We start from the raw sequence: 16,592 nt of genomic DNA on the forward strand, positions 1-16,592 counted from the left end.
GAGGGGGCTTGGAATTCGATGGAAACGCTCCGGCCAGGCCCGGTCTGACATTCCTCGATTATGGAGTCTTGGCGTCTCTGAATTGCCAGCCCTAGAAGGACGCGCCTAATTTTCTGTTCCAGCCGGGTCATCCACAGTGAGAGAAACTGAGGCCCTGCGATGGGTGGGAACTCTTCTAAGTCACGGAACAAGTTAGTGGCTTCTTCCCTGGGGCTCGCAGCGGCTGTTTGAGTGGCAGTAGAGAGAGCAGTGGAAAATAGGAGATGACTTTGGCAAGCACCAGGGGCTGGAAATCAGGAAACTAGGTTCTGGCCTTGCCAGCTTCCCTCTCCTCAACCCCTCCCCCTCCTCATTCTGCAATTCACAACTGGAATCTTAGAACACCGCCGGCCCGCTAGAATCCACGGGGCAGGGGTTGTTGTATACATCTTGTACCCACAGGATCTAGAAGTTCCATCAGTATATGTAACATGCGTGAATGAATGGATGAATGGGCCTCAAGGGTCGTCCATGCCAACTCCCACCCAAGAAAATCTCCGCTGCCTGGAAAGCAGGGGGCCCGCTGTATGGCCGAGGAAGGCAGTGGAAGAACGTGGACCAGCGTGTCTGGATCTTCTGATTTTTTTTTTTTTAAAGGAAACTCAACTGTAGTCTATTATGAGAAATATTCCAGGTGTTACGTGCTAGTACCTAATTTCAAGCCAAATTTAAACACCATGCAGGCCAAATCAAACCTATTTGAGGACTATTTTAGGCCATTGGGTGCCCGATTGCAACTTTTGGATTGTTTTCCAAATGTTTACTCGACTACATTTTTAAATGAGAGAACTGAATTAAACAACACCAGTTAGGTTTCTTTACCACCAGGACTTCAAAGGTTTAACATGCTAATCTCCAGGAGGGAGGCTGGTGAAGCTGTATTTCTCAGTCGCATGTGACCGAAGACCCCCTTTTTCACAGAGCCTCTCCAAGAGCCAGTGTCTTGTGAACTTTGGGAAACAAAGACTGCCCAGGTGTGTGTCTTCTCTTCTAGCGCCTTCCCCCTGCCAGTGTTCTGTCGAGATCCCTCCCACTTCCTCAGAACCACGGTGTGTGAGGAGAGACACCATTCCTCCAAAATAGTCGATCTGCATTTGGAAATGAGGGCTGCGTGGGGCCGCTGCTCCTGTTTGCTCAAAGGCCCATATTTAGGGTGACCAGATTTATCAAAAGGGAAAACTGAGCCTGTTCCTGCACAAGAAATGTCGAGGACAGACGGGGAAAATGCAGCCTCCTGAGGAGAAGGCTGCTAAAACGGGGCTTCGGCAGAGGCAATACTGGAGGTCAAAGTGGGACAAGTCACAGGGGGGTCAATGGGCTTGGGTTTTGCACTCTTTGCATTGTCCCAGACCTTGGTCAGGAGGAACTAGAGAAATGGCACAAGGATAAATGGCAAGGGGGAGGGGGTGAGGACTCAGCCTAAAAGAAAAGCAGTCTCCGAGGCTGACAGGCCGCAGATCTCTATGAGGCTGTCACAAGGACAAGGCAAGGCAGGACAAGCAGAATTTCTGCGAGTTCATGACTGTGGCCTCTGACATCAGATTGCGTGAGTTCGAATCTTGCCTTTTAATTGGGGTCAGGCCTTGGGCAAATTATTTTATTTCCATCAGCCTCAGTTCCTCCATCTGTAAAATGGGATGATAATATTAATGAGATACAATACGGTGCTCAGTAAAGTGGCCGGCACAAGGTAAGCACTCAGTGAAAGTGAGTGGTTTTCACGATTGTCCTCCTGGGTTCTGAGAGAGGAAACTACGTTTTATGAGTGAAAGGGACTGGAAAACAGATTTCAGGCCAATTTAGGGAATTACTTTTGTAAGTAATCTGGCAGCTTGCTTAATAAAAGGATGACAGTGATGGATGAATCACCATGTGGAGAAGAGTAGGTGGAGCTCTTGGGCCTAACTCTTGTTCCCTAATAGTCACATTTCTTTTAAGAGCCCCTCAGTAATCACCCAAACCCACGGTGGCCTCAGAGGACACTGTTCCCCCTCTAATGTTCTAGGGAGATAAATCCTGAACCTCAGTTCTTCTTTTAGTGCCATTACACAATGAGACCAGGCTGGAACGTTTAAACCAGACATTTTCAAAGGCTCAGCGTTGACAAGGGGAAAATAACTGCAAAGAGTAATGTGAATTCAGGTCATATCTTTTTCAAGGTGTGACTCACTCATCTTCCCTTTGTGTCCGCTACAGGATGCCTGCCTGCCTTCTCTCCTGGGTCAATGACCATCAGCCCTACTCCCACCTAGGTAGACTCTCAACAACTCCAAGGTCTCAGAGAAACAGAAGCTAGCCTTTGCAGTCTCTAACTCAGGACCTACCAGCTTCCAAGATGATCAGCAGCTGGAGTATCTACCCCATACAGGTAAGATCTGTCCATCCATTCACGCAGGTGAGCACTCACCCCATAACCCCCAAAGGACAGCTGGGAGAAGCCTAACATCTGCACATGAAATGCAGATCAGATGAGAGGGATCCAGTGTGGTTACTTCCTGACAGAAATTTCCATTGATGAAATCAGACTTCAAAAAGCACTGAGCTCCTCCTTACTGGTATTATGCAAGAAGGGGATAGAGTGCCCATCTGTCCAGGAAGTAACAGGAAAGATTCCTGAACTAAAAAGGGGAGCAAAACTCAAGGACTTTAAAAGTTCTTTCCAACTTGAAAATGTTATGATTCTAATTATTTATCCTCATAAAGCTTTTTAAGGCACAGAGATATAGAAGTGAAAAACTGGGTGAGTCTGTTTTGTGGCTTCATCTTTCATTGCTATGCATGGCATGTATGTTAGTGAGTGTGTGTATGTGTGTGTGTAGGTATGTTTGACCACCTTTAAACTGAAATTATTTCAGTGTAGATATTATTTCCTTCTGACTTCATTGACCTTGGCAAAGATCTTATGTCCAGATTATGCCTGCTGTCACACTGAGGTCCATTTGTCTTAGGCTGGACCAAATCAAGGACCTGAAAGAAAATACAGAAGGCCTCTGAGCAGTCAAAAATGTCAGAGCTCAGTCCCTTAACTCAGAGGAGCGCTCCTCAGGCTCTCTTTACTCCACGCCCGTGGGCTTTTATGAGGCCTATGGTTTCTTGTGCACAGTTCTTATGAGGCCTATGGTTTCATTTCCTAGTCCAAGAATATGGGGAGCAGCTCAGAAAAAAATATGTAAGGTGGGCGTGAGGAAACTGTCGGTTTTATACTAATACAGTTTCAAAGTGAAACATTAGGGAGAAACCAAAGAATAAAAATCAGACTGACAAATGTCAAAAGGCTGGGAGTTGGGGGCCATTTATACAGGAGAAACAAGCCATATCTACCTGAACAGACCCAAGGGCATCATCACCAAATCACACCCCAGCACAGAAGTGAATGATGGGTTGCCCCCCAGAGTTTAAATTTAGTTCAGGATTCTCTCTCTAAGGAAGACGGGGAGGGCATGGGCTTTTTTTTTAAGTTTTCCATCCAAAAGTGGTTACTATGACAAATTCATGGTAGAAGCTCAGCTTCCGTTCTAGAGCATCCTCCCTGACGATGCAGGCCTAGGAGGCAGCAACGTCTGCAATGGGTTCCATGGTGATGAGGTCAGGCTCAGAAACCCAATAGCATGCTCCTCCCCAGTGGCAGGCCTGGCTTGTCCACCTCCTGCCTCCTCTCCGCAACTCTCAGATGTCAGCATGATGTTCCCTGCACTTCGAGCCCCAAAGCCTCTGTATCCTGAAAGGGCGAGTGGCCCTGGGTAACAAGCACACTGAGTGCAGCACAGAATTCCGGCTCCGGTGCCTTTCCCGACAGTTAGGCCATTTCCTCCTAACGAGCAGCTTCTCTCTCTGAAAAAGACCTCCACTGGGGAAGTTCCACAGGTTCCCTTGGACACCTAGTCTAGTGACCACTGGTTCTCACGTTAGCTCCCATGATCTCGACTAAGGCATCATTAATTAGAATTATTTGTGATTCGTGGAAAGCTTGGGGGTGTTTAAGAAAGCCATGCTGGCTACATCATGGAGAATGTATTGCAAAGGCCCCCATTAAGAGTCCACATAGGAAGGCCCAGTGGAGACAGGCCTGCCCAGACGAGCTGTTCTCCCCAGTGGGCAGGCTGCGGGGCACCTGAGGCCCAGTTCTTCCTGAATATTACTTGGGGAAAATGATTCTTAGAGGAAAAGTGTTTTCTTTGATGCTGGGGCACCCCCGTTAGCATTTCCGGGAGAGACACACATGCCCCCTGACCCTTGCTTCTGGTCCTCTCTGTGGTCTCATTGAGTGTCCCTTGGTGTCGAAATCCCCATATCAGACATTGGAGCCAGGAGTGGCAAGAGCCTGAGCACCCGCAGCCCCTTGCCTTTAACCCTTTACGGGGCCCCGGCCGGGGCATTTCAATGGCTCCTTTCTCTGGCGCTCAATGAAACATTCTTCCAAGTAGATTATTGAAAGCAGAGCTCTGAGTACACAATGGGTGCTCTGTGCTCACAGCCGCTGCCCAATCTGTTTGCCCAGCCTGGCTGCGGCCTCGCCTCTCCGCACACTCCCCACCCTCCACCCACCCGACCCCGGCCCCACGCCCCATCTCGAGGCCAGCTCAAAGGGAGGCCGTCTGAAAGGACTTGTTCTCTGTCTTCTCAGAAGTTCCCGCCGTGGCTCTGCCAGCCTCGGAAGGAATTAGCCTAATGGGACCCAGGTCTGCCTCCAGCCCATCCATCCGGAGCTCTGCCCACTTTAATGTCCAGAGGCTTCCCTCCTCGCTGGTCAGCTGACATTTCTCTCTCTCTCTCTCATACACACATGCACCCTAGAACACACACACACATGGAGTGGGGCTGCTGAGATCAAGGTAAATGGAGGGGCTCCTAAAAGTGAGAATGACAGGCTGCCCACCAGCACCCCCTCCTTCCAGATTCAGAGAAGGCAAAAGTGTTTTCTGGTCAAAGGTGAGACGCCGGGAGCCAGACTGCCTGTGTTCCAGCCCAGCTCCTCCATTTGCTAGCCGTGTGACTTAGCGACCTGAGCTAGCCTCTCAGTACCCTGTCTGTAAAATGGGAATAATAGCAGTACCTGCCTCATGAGGTTGTTGTGAGGATTACAACAGACAAGGCATGTAACGCTTTTAGCCCAGTGCCTGGTGCATAATGGGCTCTCAAGAAACGATCACCATTGTTATTATTGTTCCTATATTTAGATTCTATTGTCATTGCCCTAGGAGTCTGTTCCTGCAAATATATAGCTTCCTCGGGAACAAAAGTCTGTATTCCCCTGATCAAGTCAGTCCTCTCCTCCAAAATTTCCAGCGGCTACCAACTGCCTGCAGTAGCAAGCACAAGCATCTTGGCTTGGCATTCAGAGGTAGAACTTTAAGTTCCTTCTTTATAATAGCCACTGGCTATCTGGAAGGTAAATGGTCCCATCACTGCTATTACTGTTGTTCCGATCATCTACTGTATTTGGAGAAACTGGCTAGTAGCACAGCTATAAGGAGACCCTGCCTAGGTGCAAAACTCTGAATCCACACCGAATTGCCATTTGAAAGTAATAATAAGAATATAATAGCTTGTATTGATTGAACATCCACTACGTGTTAGGCACCATGCAGGACTCTGCTTAATTCTCACACAGTCCAGTGGCGTGGGTAAAATTATTATCACTACCGGAATCTTACAGATGGAGAAACCAAGAAGCCAAGAAACAGTAAGTAATTTGCCCAAAGTCACACAGCTAGACAGTGTCGGAGATGGGATTAGAACCCAGGTCTGGAGTCCAATGCCTGCTGTATTAGATACCCAACCTTCCATTCTCCTCTTAGAGACAGCCAGCCTGTCAGGGGCTCTTCACTTACAGCCTCCCCTTGGCACTTGAGTGGTTAGATGCCAACCCTGTTCCCGGTGCATTGGAATAGCCTGGAAGTCCGCAGGGGCCCTGGGAGGTCTGATTGGGCCTAGAAATGACACAGATACACAGTTGGGGAGGCTCCCTTCCTCTCCGACATCCAGTGACTTTTGCATTGCTCCACCCTCGGGCTCCAAGTGGGAATGGAACCACCGTGCAAGCCTGCTCTCAGGCCTGTTCCCTGCCCTTCACGTTCCCTCCCTGAGTCCCCCAGTGCTACCTTCTAGTAGCTTCTGTATGTCCCAAAGCCCTGCAAGGCAGAGGCTTCCCCGAGCTGTCTATCTTCTCCGACCTAGATGTCACCTGTCAGCTCAGCCTCCCCGTGAAACAAGAGTCAGCCTCCCAGAGCAGCAATCCTGCTGAGCTTTTCTTGTAAGGGATGTAGCACAACCCTCCACCCCCTTCCCCACTGTTCCTGGCCTTGACTAGACAGCTTGAAGCCAGGGAGACTCGCTAATGACAGGGACTGAGGCGTGCTTCTGTTCCCATGGTTACTGCTGTGCTCCACTTAGTCGATCACTTTTTGAAGCTTTTGCTGGTGTGAAAGTTGTTTTGCATAGAAGTGCTTAACTCTTATCCAGGAACTCTACTCTGTGTCTTTAGATCCTTCCAGGTTCCTTATAAAGTTGATTTTCTCTTTCCTCCCATTATGGAATTCCTTTCATCTTTAACACTCAGCTCAAATCCCACCTCTTCTAAGAGACCTTTCCAGACCCCCTCTCCCCTCCCCTCTCCACGTGGAGTCAATCTCTTGCTCCCCACACTCCCTTGGGGAGTGTTTATGGCTCTATTAGATCACAGCCTGCCTGTTTCACAGTTATTTATGTGTCTCCTTCTGAGCCCCTGGTGAGTGATCAGCCCATAGTAGGTGCTAAACAAACATTTGTTTGAATTTATTTGAATTTCCCGTTCAGAGTCTTTTTTTAAATAACTATTATGAACAGTACAGGCCATTACTAATAATCCCTTATGCTTGTAAAATTATTTACAGTTTATATATAGCTTCATGCTTGAGGGCACTGCTTTAAACCCCAGCTCCACCCTTGCTAGCTGTGTGACAGTGTACAAGCCTTGTAACCGCTCATAACCTGCTTCTCATCAGTAATGGATTGTTGTAAATATAAAAATAAATGTGTAAAGAGTTTGCTTAGCTCAGGGCCAGATGCCTAGAGATGCCTCGACAAATGTTAGCTATTATTATGAGTCATGGTCTCATTTGGACCTCACAAAAGCTCTAGGATGTGAAGAAGGGCAGAGCTTTTGTTAGTGTCATCATCATCGATGACATATGAAGAGATGAAGCTCAGGGAGCGAGTGAGAGGTTTGCCGAAGTGTTCAGACTTCAGTCGAATGCTGTGGTGGGTCTGCAGGAGCAGGTTTGGATATTTGAGCATCACATGTCCCCGGACACCATGATTCGTTCGGGGATGGGCAAGTGACCCAAATCTGTCCAACATGACTCAATTCCGAGATTTCGTTTGAATCTTTGAGGACGAAATGGCCTCTTTTCTGCTGGATTCTAAGCCTGGACCTGCCTGGGGCTCACTCTAACAGAGAGGAAAGCGAAGCACAAAGGTGGAGACAGATTCATAATATTAGTTGAACACATGAGTCCTAGAGATAGAGCTACCCCTGGACTTCAGTGATATGAACTGAGAATAGTCTCCTCATGCCAATTTGCACTGGTGCCTAACGCTTGCAACTAAGCCAGTACCAGCTATTATAAGTATGTTGTCTCCTCCATACAGAAGTCAAGGATCTCTTTGTTCCAGTCATTCACTCAGCAACGCTTCTTGAGCACCTACTATGTGACTTCCACCCACCTGGGCTGAGACTAGGGGTGTATGAAAGACAAACTTGTCTGGCCCTCTGGCGTTGACAGTCCATCGTCATTCCCCTTGACATGAAGAGACTGAGGCTCAGAGAGGGGAATGTCCTTCCATGATTTAGAGTGCCACGGTCTTCACTGAGGCTGGGCAGGAGCTGAGGCCGGCAGCTGGGACTGGTTGGCCACTGGCAGGGAGGAAGGCTTGAGGCATTCATGAGTATCTGCTCACCCCAGGTCAAAGCAGGAAGGTTCTGGGCCAAGGTCAGAGGTTGGACTTGAAGGTTGGGTGAGGCTCTAGTCCTCCAGGACCAGGACTCTGGGCAGGGGAAGGTTCCTGGGAACAGCATGGTTCCAAAGTCTGATTTCAGGGATTTGACTCCCATGCTCCTGGCTTCATGGATAACCCTGCCCTTGGGGTTGGAATTCTGATTGTTAAAGGCTCTGCAGCCTCCAGAGTATTCGAAGAGGCGGCTTCAGGCTTCCTCTCGCAGGATCTTTCACTACATTTCTTAAAGGGAAAGGCCCTGCTTTCCAGCCTTGGCTGAGGCTAGTATTTCTCCTGTAGCCAGTGACTCACCCTGGGAAAGCACAGGCTCTCTGGGCTGAGCCCTTCCGGGAGGCTGTGATGTCTAGAAGTTGGATTTGCACTCAGCTTGCTTGTCTGTCTCTGCCTCATCCATATCTAGCACAGCATCTGATATGTAGGAGATGGATTAGTGCTGGGCACCATCCCAAGGCAGACTGACCATGAAACTAGTACAGCTTAAGCTTCAGGTCTTCTCCTGGCATGGGCCCCTCTCTCAATCCCAGGAGAGGCCCCAACAACATGTTCACATGGTCATGCGCTTCTGTGAAATTTGCACAAGTCATTTTAATTAAAAGCAGTTGAGATCACTGACTCTTCCCACTCTGACCTTCTTTCTCACTGTCATATTTTCCTCGTGTCAGCTGGCTTTGGAATAGCAGTGGCATTTTGGGGCTAAGGGGAAGTTGAATTCAGGATACATTTAGTTTGCATTTGGTGGCTGTCAGGGTTCCATGCATAGTTAGGTTGGCTGTCTTGGTACAGAAGCGTCTTGCTGTCCGCTGAGCTGACTCACCTGGCATAATGACACAAAGGTGCAGGCTCAGAGCTTCGTGGTGATGTGAACGTGCCCTCCGGTACCTGGCAACAGGACTGTGTGTGTTGGAAATCTAAGGGGCCAGCAGCTAGGCTATGGAAAATTCTTCCAATTATGAGCCCTGCACAATTGTAAGCAGAGGACTTGCTGCTCAGAGATGCTTAGACTAGATGGAAGTTATTTCCTGTCAGGAATAGTCTTGGTAATACAATGGATACAATTATAAATGCACTGTAAACTTTTTGCCCCTTTTTGATGGTATCACGTTGTTAATGAGTTGAATCGTATCCCTCCAAAGAGATATGTGAAGCCCTAACCCACCACTACCTCAAAATGGGAACTTCTTTAGAAATAGGGTCTTTTCAGAGGTCATCAGGTTAAAATGAGGTCATTAGGGAGGGCTCTACTCCAATGTGACTGGTGTCCTTATAAAAAGGAGAAGTTTGGACACAGCTACAGACATACACAGGGGAAACTCCATGTAAAGATGTAAAGACGAAGGCAGAGATCAGGGTGATGCAGCTATAAGCCAGGGAACACCTACGATAGTCAGCAAAGTACCAGGAGCTGGAAGAGAGGCCTGGGACAGAGTCTCCCCCACAGCCCCCAGAAAGAGCCAGCCCTGCTGATCTCAGACTTCTGGCTTCCAGAAATGGGTGATAATACATTTCTGCTGTTTAAGCCACCCATCCTGTGGCACTTGGTTATGGCAGCCCTAGAAAACAAATACACACGTGAAGTAGAATTTTTCAGAAGACCTGTGTCTGCAGGGGCTGACCAGCAGACCCTGAGCGACCGATGAATGATTACTCTGACACACAACTGCTATGAAAGAGAGGGCTAAGGGACTGCCTGGTTATAGGAACCAGAGAGCCTCGTTTGCCTGTCTCTTCAGGCTTTTATTGTAACAGCAGTTTGAGCTAAAGTTTAACTTTTAGATACAATCAGTAAGGTAAGCATTCTTGGGAGGACACAGGCAACAGCAGTGCTCTTTAAGCAAGGAAACATAAAGATGAAGCATAAAGATTCTGCTAAACACCTGAGGGTCTGCACATACAGACTTGTTTGGAAAGGTCAAGGAACAATCAGGGCTGGTTGCCTTCAGCCAACTCCTCTAGGAAGTTCCAACCTTTTGGAATTTCCTCCTTACAGCCTTTCCAACCAAGTCCCATGCTCCCCCACAGTGTCTTTAGGCCACAAACGAAGAGCAGGATGATGAAGAGTGAGTGCGTCCATGTCTGAACTGCTTATGCATTCGGACTATCAGAAATTAAGAAAAAATCAGTGAACTGTGTAAGAGGGAAGAGTAGCTTATCTTTCCACTTTCTCTATAGAAAATGAGTACAAAATCGTTTTCCTACCAAGAGTATACCTAAGATAGCACCTGTGGCCTGCCCTCATCCTTCAAATACTACACTGCTCCTGTCATCCAGGACTTTCTTTCGTTGTCCACAGCTAGGACCTCCCTACCTCCACCCCTAGGGCCTTCGTCCTGGTACCTAAGTGTGCTCCCCAGATCCTATTTAGAGAAACAACTGGCTGGGCTCTGCTCTGAAGGGCCCAGATCCCAGATTGGAGATCCTCGAGAATTAAGGGGTCAGAATGGTTTGTCCAAATCTGCCCATCCCCATCAGTTTCCATTCCTTTCCCCTACCCAGAAAACAAAATTGAAGTTTCTTTTTCCTTTCAGAATCTGAAGGAACATTGCCTTCATGTTTGGCCCCGAAAGAGCTTTCTCAATTACCCTGGAAAGGCCATCTAAACATTGGCGATTCTGCAGGGTTTTTCTTTCCACCTTTCCCTCCTCCTCCCGCCGGCCTGGCCTCCAGCCTCCCTTCCAATTTCCCTGCTCCAGTGTCCTCAGGGGAACCCCTGCCCTCTTCTCTCCTGCGACCTACTTCCCACCTGCCCTCACCACCAGCCTCTTTGACTGATTCTCTTATCAGATGACCAGCCAGGGTCCAGTCTTTCTCAGGGATCTGTCTGGGTGTCTTGGCTAATAACCTGGGAACTAAAGAATGGTTCATCTGCAAGGTCCAGGTATGGATTCGGTGGCTCATAATGTAGAGGATTCTGCCTAGAGTACCTCAGACACAACCTGAGCCATGAAGATTCTGAACCCAGCACTCTTGGGGGCACAGAAACCCAACTTGCCAGCTTAGGCAAGAAGGGGGACTTTTCTGACTTGTATAACCACGAGGAAGAAGAGGAGATAGAGCAGAGCTTCAGGGATGACTTGAACTCCTCCCATTCTTCACCTTTTCTCCTCTTTGGGTATCATTTGCATTCTTCCAGACAAGTATCACCCAGAGTCACCAGGAAGAGACTCAGAGATACTCTTTTTTGGGTCTAAGTTACAAAGTCCCAGAGAGCTCATACATTGCTGATAAGCATATAAAATGGTGCAGTCACTGTGGAAAACAAGTAAACATAGAATTACCATATGACCCAGCAATTCCACTCATTGCTATACACCCAAAAGAATTGAAAACAGGGACACAAACATATACTTGTGCATGAATGTTCACAGCAACACTGTTTATAATAGCCCAAAGGTAGAAACAGCCCTAAAGTTCTTCAACAGATAAACTAATTGTAGTAAATACATACAATGGAATATTCACCCTCCATACAAAAGAATGAAGTACTGATACATGCTACAATGTGGAGGAACCTCAAAACTAGTATGCTAAGTGAAAGAAGCCAGCTCGAACGGTGTGGTTCAATGGTTGAGCATCGACCCATGAACCAGGAGGTCATGGTTGATTCTCAGTTGGGGCACATGCTCCAGTTGTGGCCTTGATCCCCAGTTGGGGATGTGTAGGAGGCAGCTGATCGATGATTCTCTCTCATCATTAATGTTTCAACTAGGATCTCTCTCTCCCTCTTCCTTCCTCTCTGTGAAATAAATAAAAACATTTTTTTAAAAAGAAGCCAGGCACAAAAGCTCATATATTATATGATTCCATCAATGTGAAATGCCTAGAATAGGTAAATCCATCGAGACAGAATGCAGATTGGTAGTTGCTAAGGAAACTGGAAAGTTAAATAGCAGGAGCAACTGCTTAATTGGTATGAGATTCCTTTGGAAGCGATGTAAAAGTTTAGAACTACATAGAGGTGGTGGTTGTACAACATTGTCTTGAATTACTCATTTGCTTTTAAAAGGTTACTTTTAGGTCATGTGAATTTCACCACAATAAATTTAGAAGTCCCAGAGAAGAGCTCTGATTGGCCTTGCTTGGGTCAGGTGCTTGCCCTGACCGATTAACAGGACTAGGGTGGGATCTGCTAAGAGATGGCACCTCCCATTTGAGTCACCTCGTTGCAGTCAGGGGGAGTTACATTTCCCGAAGAGGTGAGAGACAGGGTGCTCTTTGGAGAAAATGAAATTCTAGTTTAATAAACAAAAGAACCATCAAACATCAGAGCCCAAAGGAAATTTAGAACTACACCATCCATTCCATGGCCCCTAGTTAAGTATGACTATTTCGATTTAAATGAATTCAGCTTCTAAATAGCATTAGCTCCTTTGAAGAGCTAGCGGCTACCATATTGGACAACGTAGATACAGAACTTTCCCATCATTACAGAAAGTCCTATTGGAGAGCAGTAATTTGGAGACTGTAGAGTCCAAACCCTTCATTTTAGAGGTGAGGACAATGAGGCCCAGAGAGAGGAAGGGACTTACATAAACACGCACAAGAATTAGGGCCACAGCCAGAACCAACACTCAGGCCCCTTAACTCTTATTCCCTCCGTCCTTTTCCCCTATGTTAGCGTAGCCTTTGGGGTGCTGTCTCTATGCAGGGGGCTTTCAGTTTCACTGGAGAGCAGACATGCCCACAAGAAGGATAAGGCAGCCCCCTCAATTCCATTCACAAATGGAATTGATAGCTGTGGCGGGCCAAGCCCCCAACCATACTGGGAAAACCAGTGTATGCCACGGCCATAGGCCATATAAATATAGGAGAAGTGGAAATGAAGCTTTTAATTGGGAAGAGGCTCTAATTTTTCTGTTTATAAAGGCAACATGCTTATTGCATGCAGTTTAGAAAACCTCAAAAAATATTAAGAAAAAATCAATATCACCATAATTTTCATGACTTAGAGACTGTAGTTAACATTTATATATATATATATCCTACTAGGCCTTTTTTTTTCTATGCATTTCCAATCATGGACACACATCTATGGATAAAAATGCATTTTATCCTATCTCTTGATTTTTTTTTTCTGCTTAATATATTTTGGACTTTTTTATGTCATCAAATGTAGATTCATGCTGTCATTTTAATATCTTTATGAGATAAACTTTATTTTGGTTTTTAATATATTTTTATTGATTTCAGAGAGAAAGGGAGAAGGAGGAAGAAATAGAAACATCAATGATAAGAGAGAATTATTGATGGGCTGCCTCCTGCACGCCCCCTACTGGGGATTGAACCTGCAACCCAAGCATGTGCCCTTGACCGGAATTGAGCCCGGGGCCCTTCAGTCCACAGGCCGATGCTCTATCCACTGAGCTAAACCGGCTAGGGCGGTGTCGGTATTGTTGCTTATTTTGCTGTGTGATTTTTCCATAAACAATTTAAACTCTCTGATCTTTATTTAGTGTCCTCATTTCTCAAATGGGGTTAATGCTCTTATCTCAGATGGATGATAGAAGGTTTAAAAATAATTACTCTTTATAAAACATTATACAAACCCACTTATACAACTGTCATTTGCTTGCTTCATGACCTCAGCTTTGATATCTTTAGGGAATCAATATTCTAGAGAGAAAGGGAGAAGGAGGAAGAAATAGAAACATCAATGATAAGAGAGAATTATTGATGGGCTGCCTCCTGCACGCCCCCTACTGGGGATTGAACCTGCAACCCAAGCATGTGCCCTTGACCGGAATTGAGCCCGGGGCCCTTCAGTCCACAGGCCGATGCTCTATCCACTGAGCCAAACCGGCTAGGGCGGTGTGAGATGAACTTTGAATGGAAGGTTCCAAGAGGCTCCTTTAATGAAGTGGCATTTGAACATGCTCTTCACAGATTAGGAGGCAGAGATGGTGGCCAGGGGATTCTCAGCAGATTCTCAGGGAACAGTGTGGACAAAAGTCAAGTCAGCGATAGTCCACTCTTCCCACTAGTAGCTGACCTTTGATAGAGGAGGGAACTGGGGCCCAGAGAGGGGAGGTAATTTTACCGAGGTCACACAGTGAGTTGGTGTTAAGAGTAAGACTTGAACCCAGGACCCACACCTCCCAGTCCAGGGCTTTGGCCTCTACAAAGTCCTGCCCAGAGTCTTCACATTGGCCCTCAAGGACCTGTATCAGCTGGTTCTCATCCGCTTCCACGCTCTACCTCTGCTTCATGCACAGGCAGGGAGATTGGGGCCCCAGGAGGGAAGGGCTGTCTCAGTTCACTGAGCTAGAGGTTAACAATAGCATGCGTGGAGAGGGTCCTCACAGGAGTCAGGCTGTGAGCTGGGACTGGCCTGCATTCCACCTCGAGACCCTGTCTTCCTCTCCCATGGGCTGTGCCTCCACCCCCCCTTGAGTCACAGTCCACCCGCCTGCCTGCTGTGCGTCAGCAGCGTTCTTTGGGGCTGAGAGCACCACAGCGCGGCCACAAGGCCCTCCCATGCCTCAGTGAGCCTGGGGTAACCCAGCGAGGCTGCCAGATGAGTGGGCTCAGGTCACAGCCTGGGAGCTGACCTGTGGGGGCCTCGGGATTCAGATGACTCAGAGCAACCCCAGCTGCGTCTGTGCTGCGGGGAAGTTGGACGCTGACCCTACGCACTTTCTGGGAAGGAGCCCGAGGCAGAAGGCACTAGCAGCTCTCTGGGCTGGGAGAGTGGGGGAGGCAGTGAGACAGTTCAGTACACTCTCTCCACCCTCTTCGGGCAAGTCACTCCCCACCTTTGGGTGCAGGGGGGTGTTAAGAGCACAGACTTTGCCACAGGGCAAACCCAGGTTGGGGCTGGAGTCCCAGCTTTGCCTCTTACTCGCATGTGACCTTGGCAAGTGACTTAACTTCTCTGGGCTTCTGTACATGGGAAAACCTGTGTCTGGGTAAATGCGATAATATGATGCATTTTGCCCAGTGAATAGAGAGGACTCTTAGGGATTGGTAGCTATTCCCACAATAATAGTAACTATTATCCAGGGTCTCTTCGGGCATTCTCCTGTTACTCATTCACCATTCACTCCTGCGTTCGTGTAACCAGTATTTATTGAGTGTCCACCAGGTGGGCTCAGAGCTGGGACGGGGCTCTCCAGGGACTGGAGGTCACCCAATTGCTGATGTCCATGGTTAAGACCTCAGTTGAGCAGAGAAAACACAGATGTTGACAGTCATGGTTTCTGCATCATGGGACTAAGATTCTAGTGGGGAAAAGTGAGACCAGGAAAAGGCAAATGGATAACAAGCAAGAAAATGACAGATATGTTAAGGCTGATGGAGGAGGCGACTTAGATGGAGTGCTGTTTTCTGCTGAGAGGTGAGGGCTGAAGCATGAGAAGAAGCCAGCCTTCTAAGAGGCAGGTGGTGTCCTTCCCCCGGGGCCAGAGCAAGGTCAGGTACAGAGCCAGGGAAAGATCTGCTGCGGAGGGAATGGCAAGGGGATGGGGGGGCTGCCATGAACACAGTGACTACAGGGAGAAGGGAAGCGATGCAGGATGAAGACAGAGAATGCCCTGTTAAAACGTGTTCATTTCTCTCTAAATGCAATCCCATGCCCCCACAGGCTGGAGCTCCAGGGCAACACCACCCCACCACACACACCCTGAATGCCTGAATCAGAACTAAGCTGGGAAGGGCTTGACCATTTTCCCAAGGGGACAGCCTGTGTCCTGTCCAGACTGCTGTGACCCTCAGCTCTCCCAACACCAGCAGGGCCCTGGAGGTGAGCACCTCCCTGGAGCGGGGAGACCACAGCAAAGCCACCCCACCGCTATTTCTGGCAGGGCCCGGGCCCTCCAGCGGCATTCCAGGAGCAAAGCTGCCCAAATGGTTGGACCTGAGGAATGCAGAGCCCACCCCTACCCCAGACACGAGGAGCCTTTTCTCACCCAGGCCCCAAGGGTGAGGCTTTTGGGGGGCTGGAGGTCACCCGATTTCTGCTGTGGATGGTGAAGGCCTTCACCAGGCAGAGAAAACACAGGGAAAAGGGCAGCCAGAGGCCCAGCTCAACATCTGCAGGGAGGGACAAAGCAGGGGAGGGCAGAGGGCTGCCAGACTCACTGGGGTCCTCTCCCTGCCTACCACGTTCAGTCACACTGGCATTCAGGGACCTGCAACTTGACTGTCCTAAGGAGAGATGACAGCCTGCCATAGATCATCCCCTGAGCCCACTTCAGAGACAGGGAAACTGAGGTCATATAGGGGAAGGGACCCCCAGCGAGATAGAGATAAGTGCTAACACTGAGAATATATTATGGCCGTGTGGTAAGAGCTTGACCAACACTTCCCAACAATCCTGTGATAAGGTTACTCATGTTACCACCATTTCACAGATGGGGAAACTGAGGCTTAGAGAGGCTCAGTGACATGCCCCTGGTCAAGGAACTAAAGACTAAATGGAGGAATTTGTTTCCGAACCCAGGCATTTGGGCTCTAAAGTTCACTCTGGGTTGTTGTGTTGTGTTTTTTATTGTGTTTTATTTCCTTAAATTAATTCTCTTATGAAAGGTAACTTCTTATTACTACTATTAATAAAAAGCCCATAT

The sequence above is a fragment of the Myotis davidii genome, unplaced genomic scaffold, assembly GCF_000327345.1.
Source record: "Myotis davidii unplaced genomic scaffold, ASM32734v1 scaffold18, whole genome shotgun sequence".
Taxonomy (NCBI): domain Eukaryota; kingdom Metazoa; phylum Chordata; class Mammalia; order Chiroptera; family Vespertilionidae; genus Myotis; species Myotis davidii.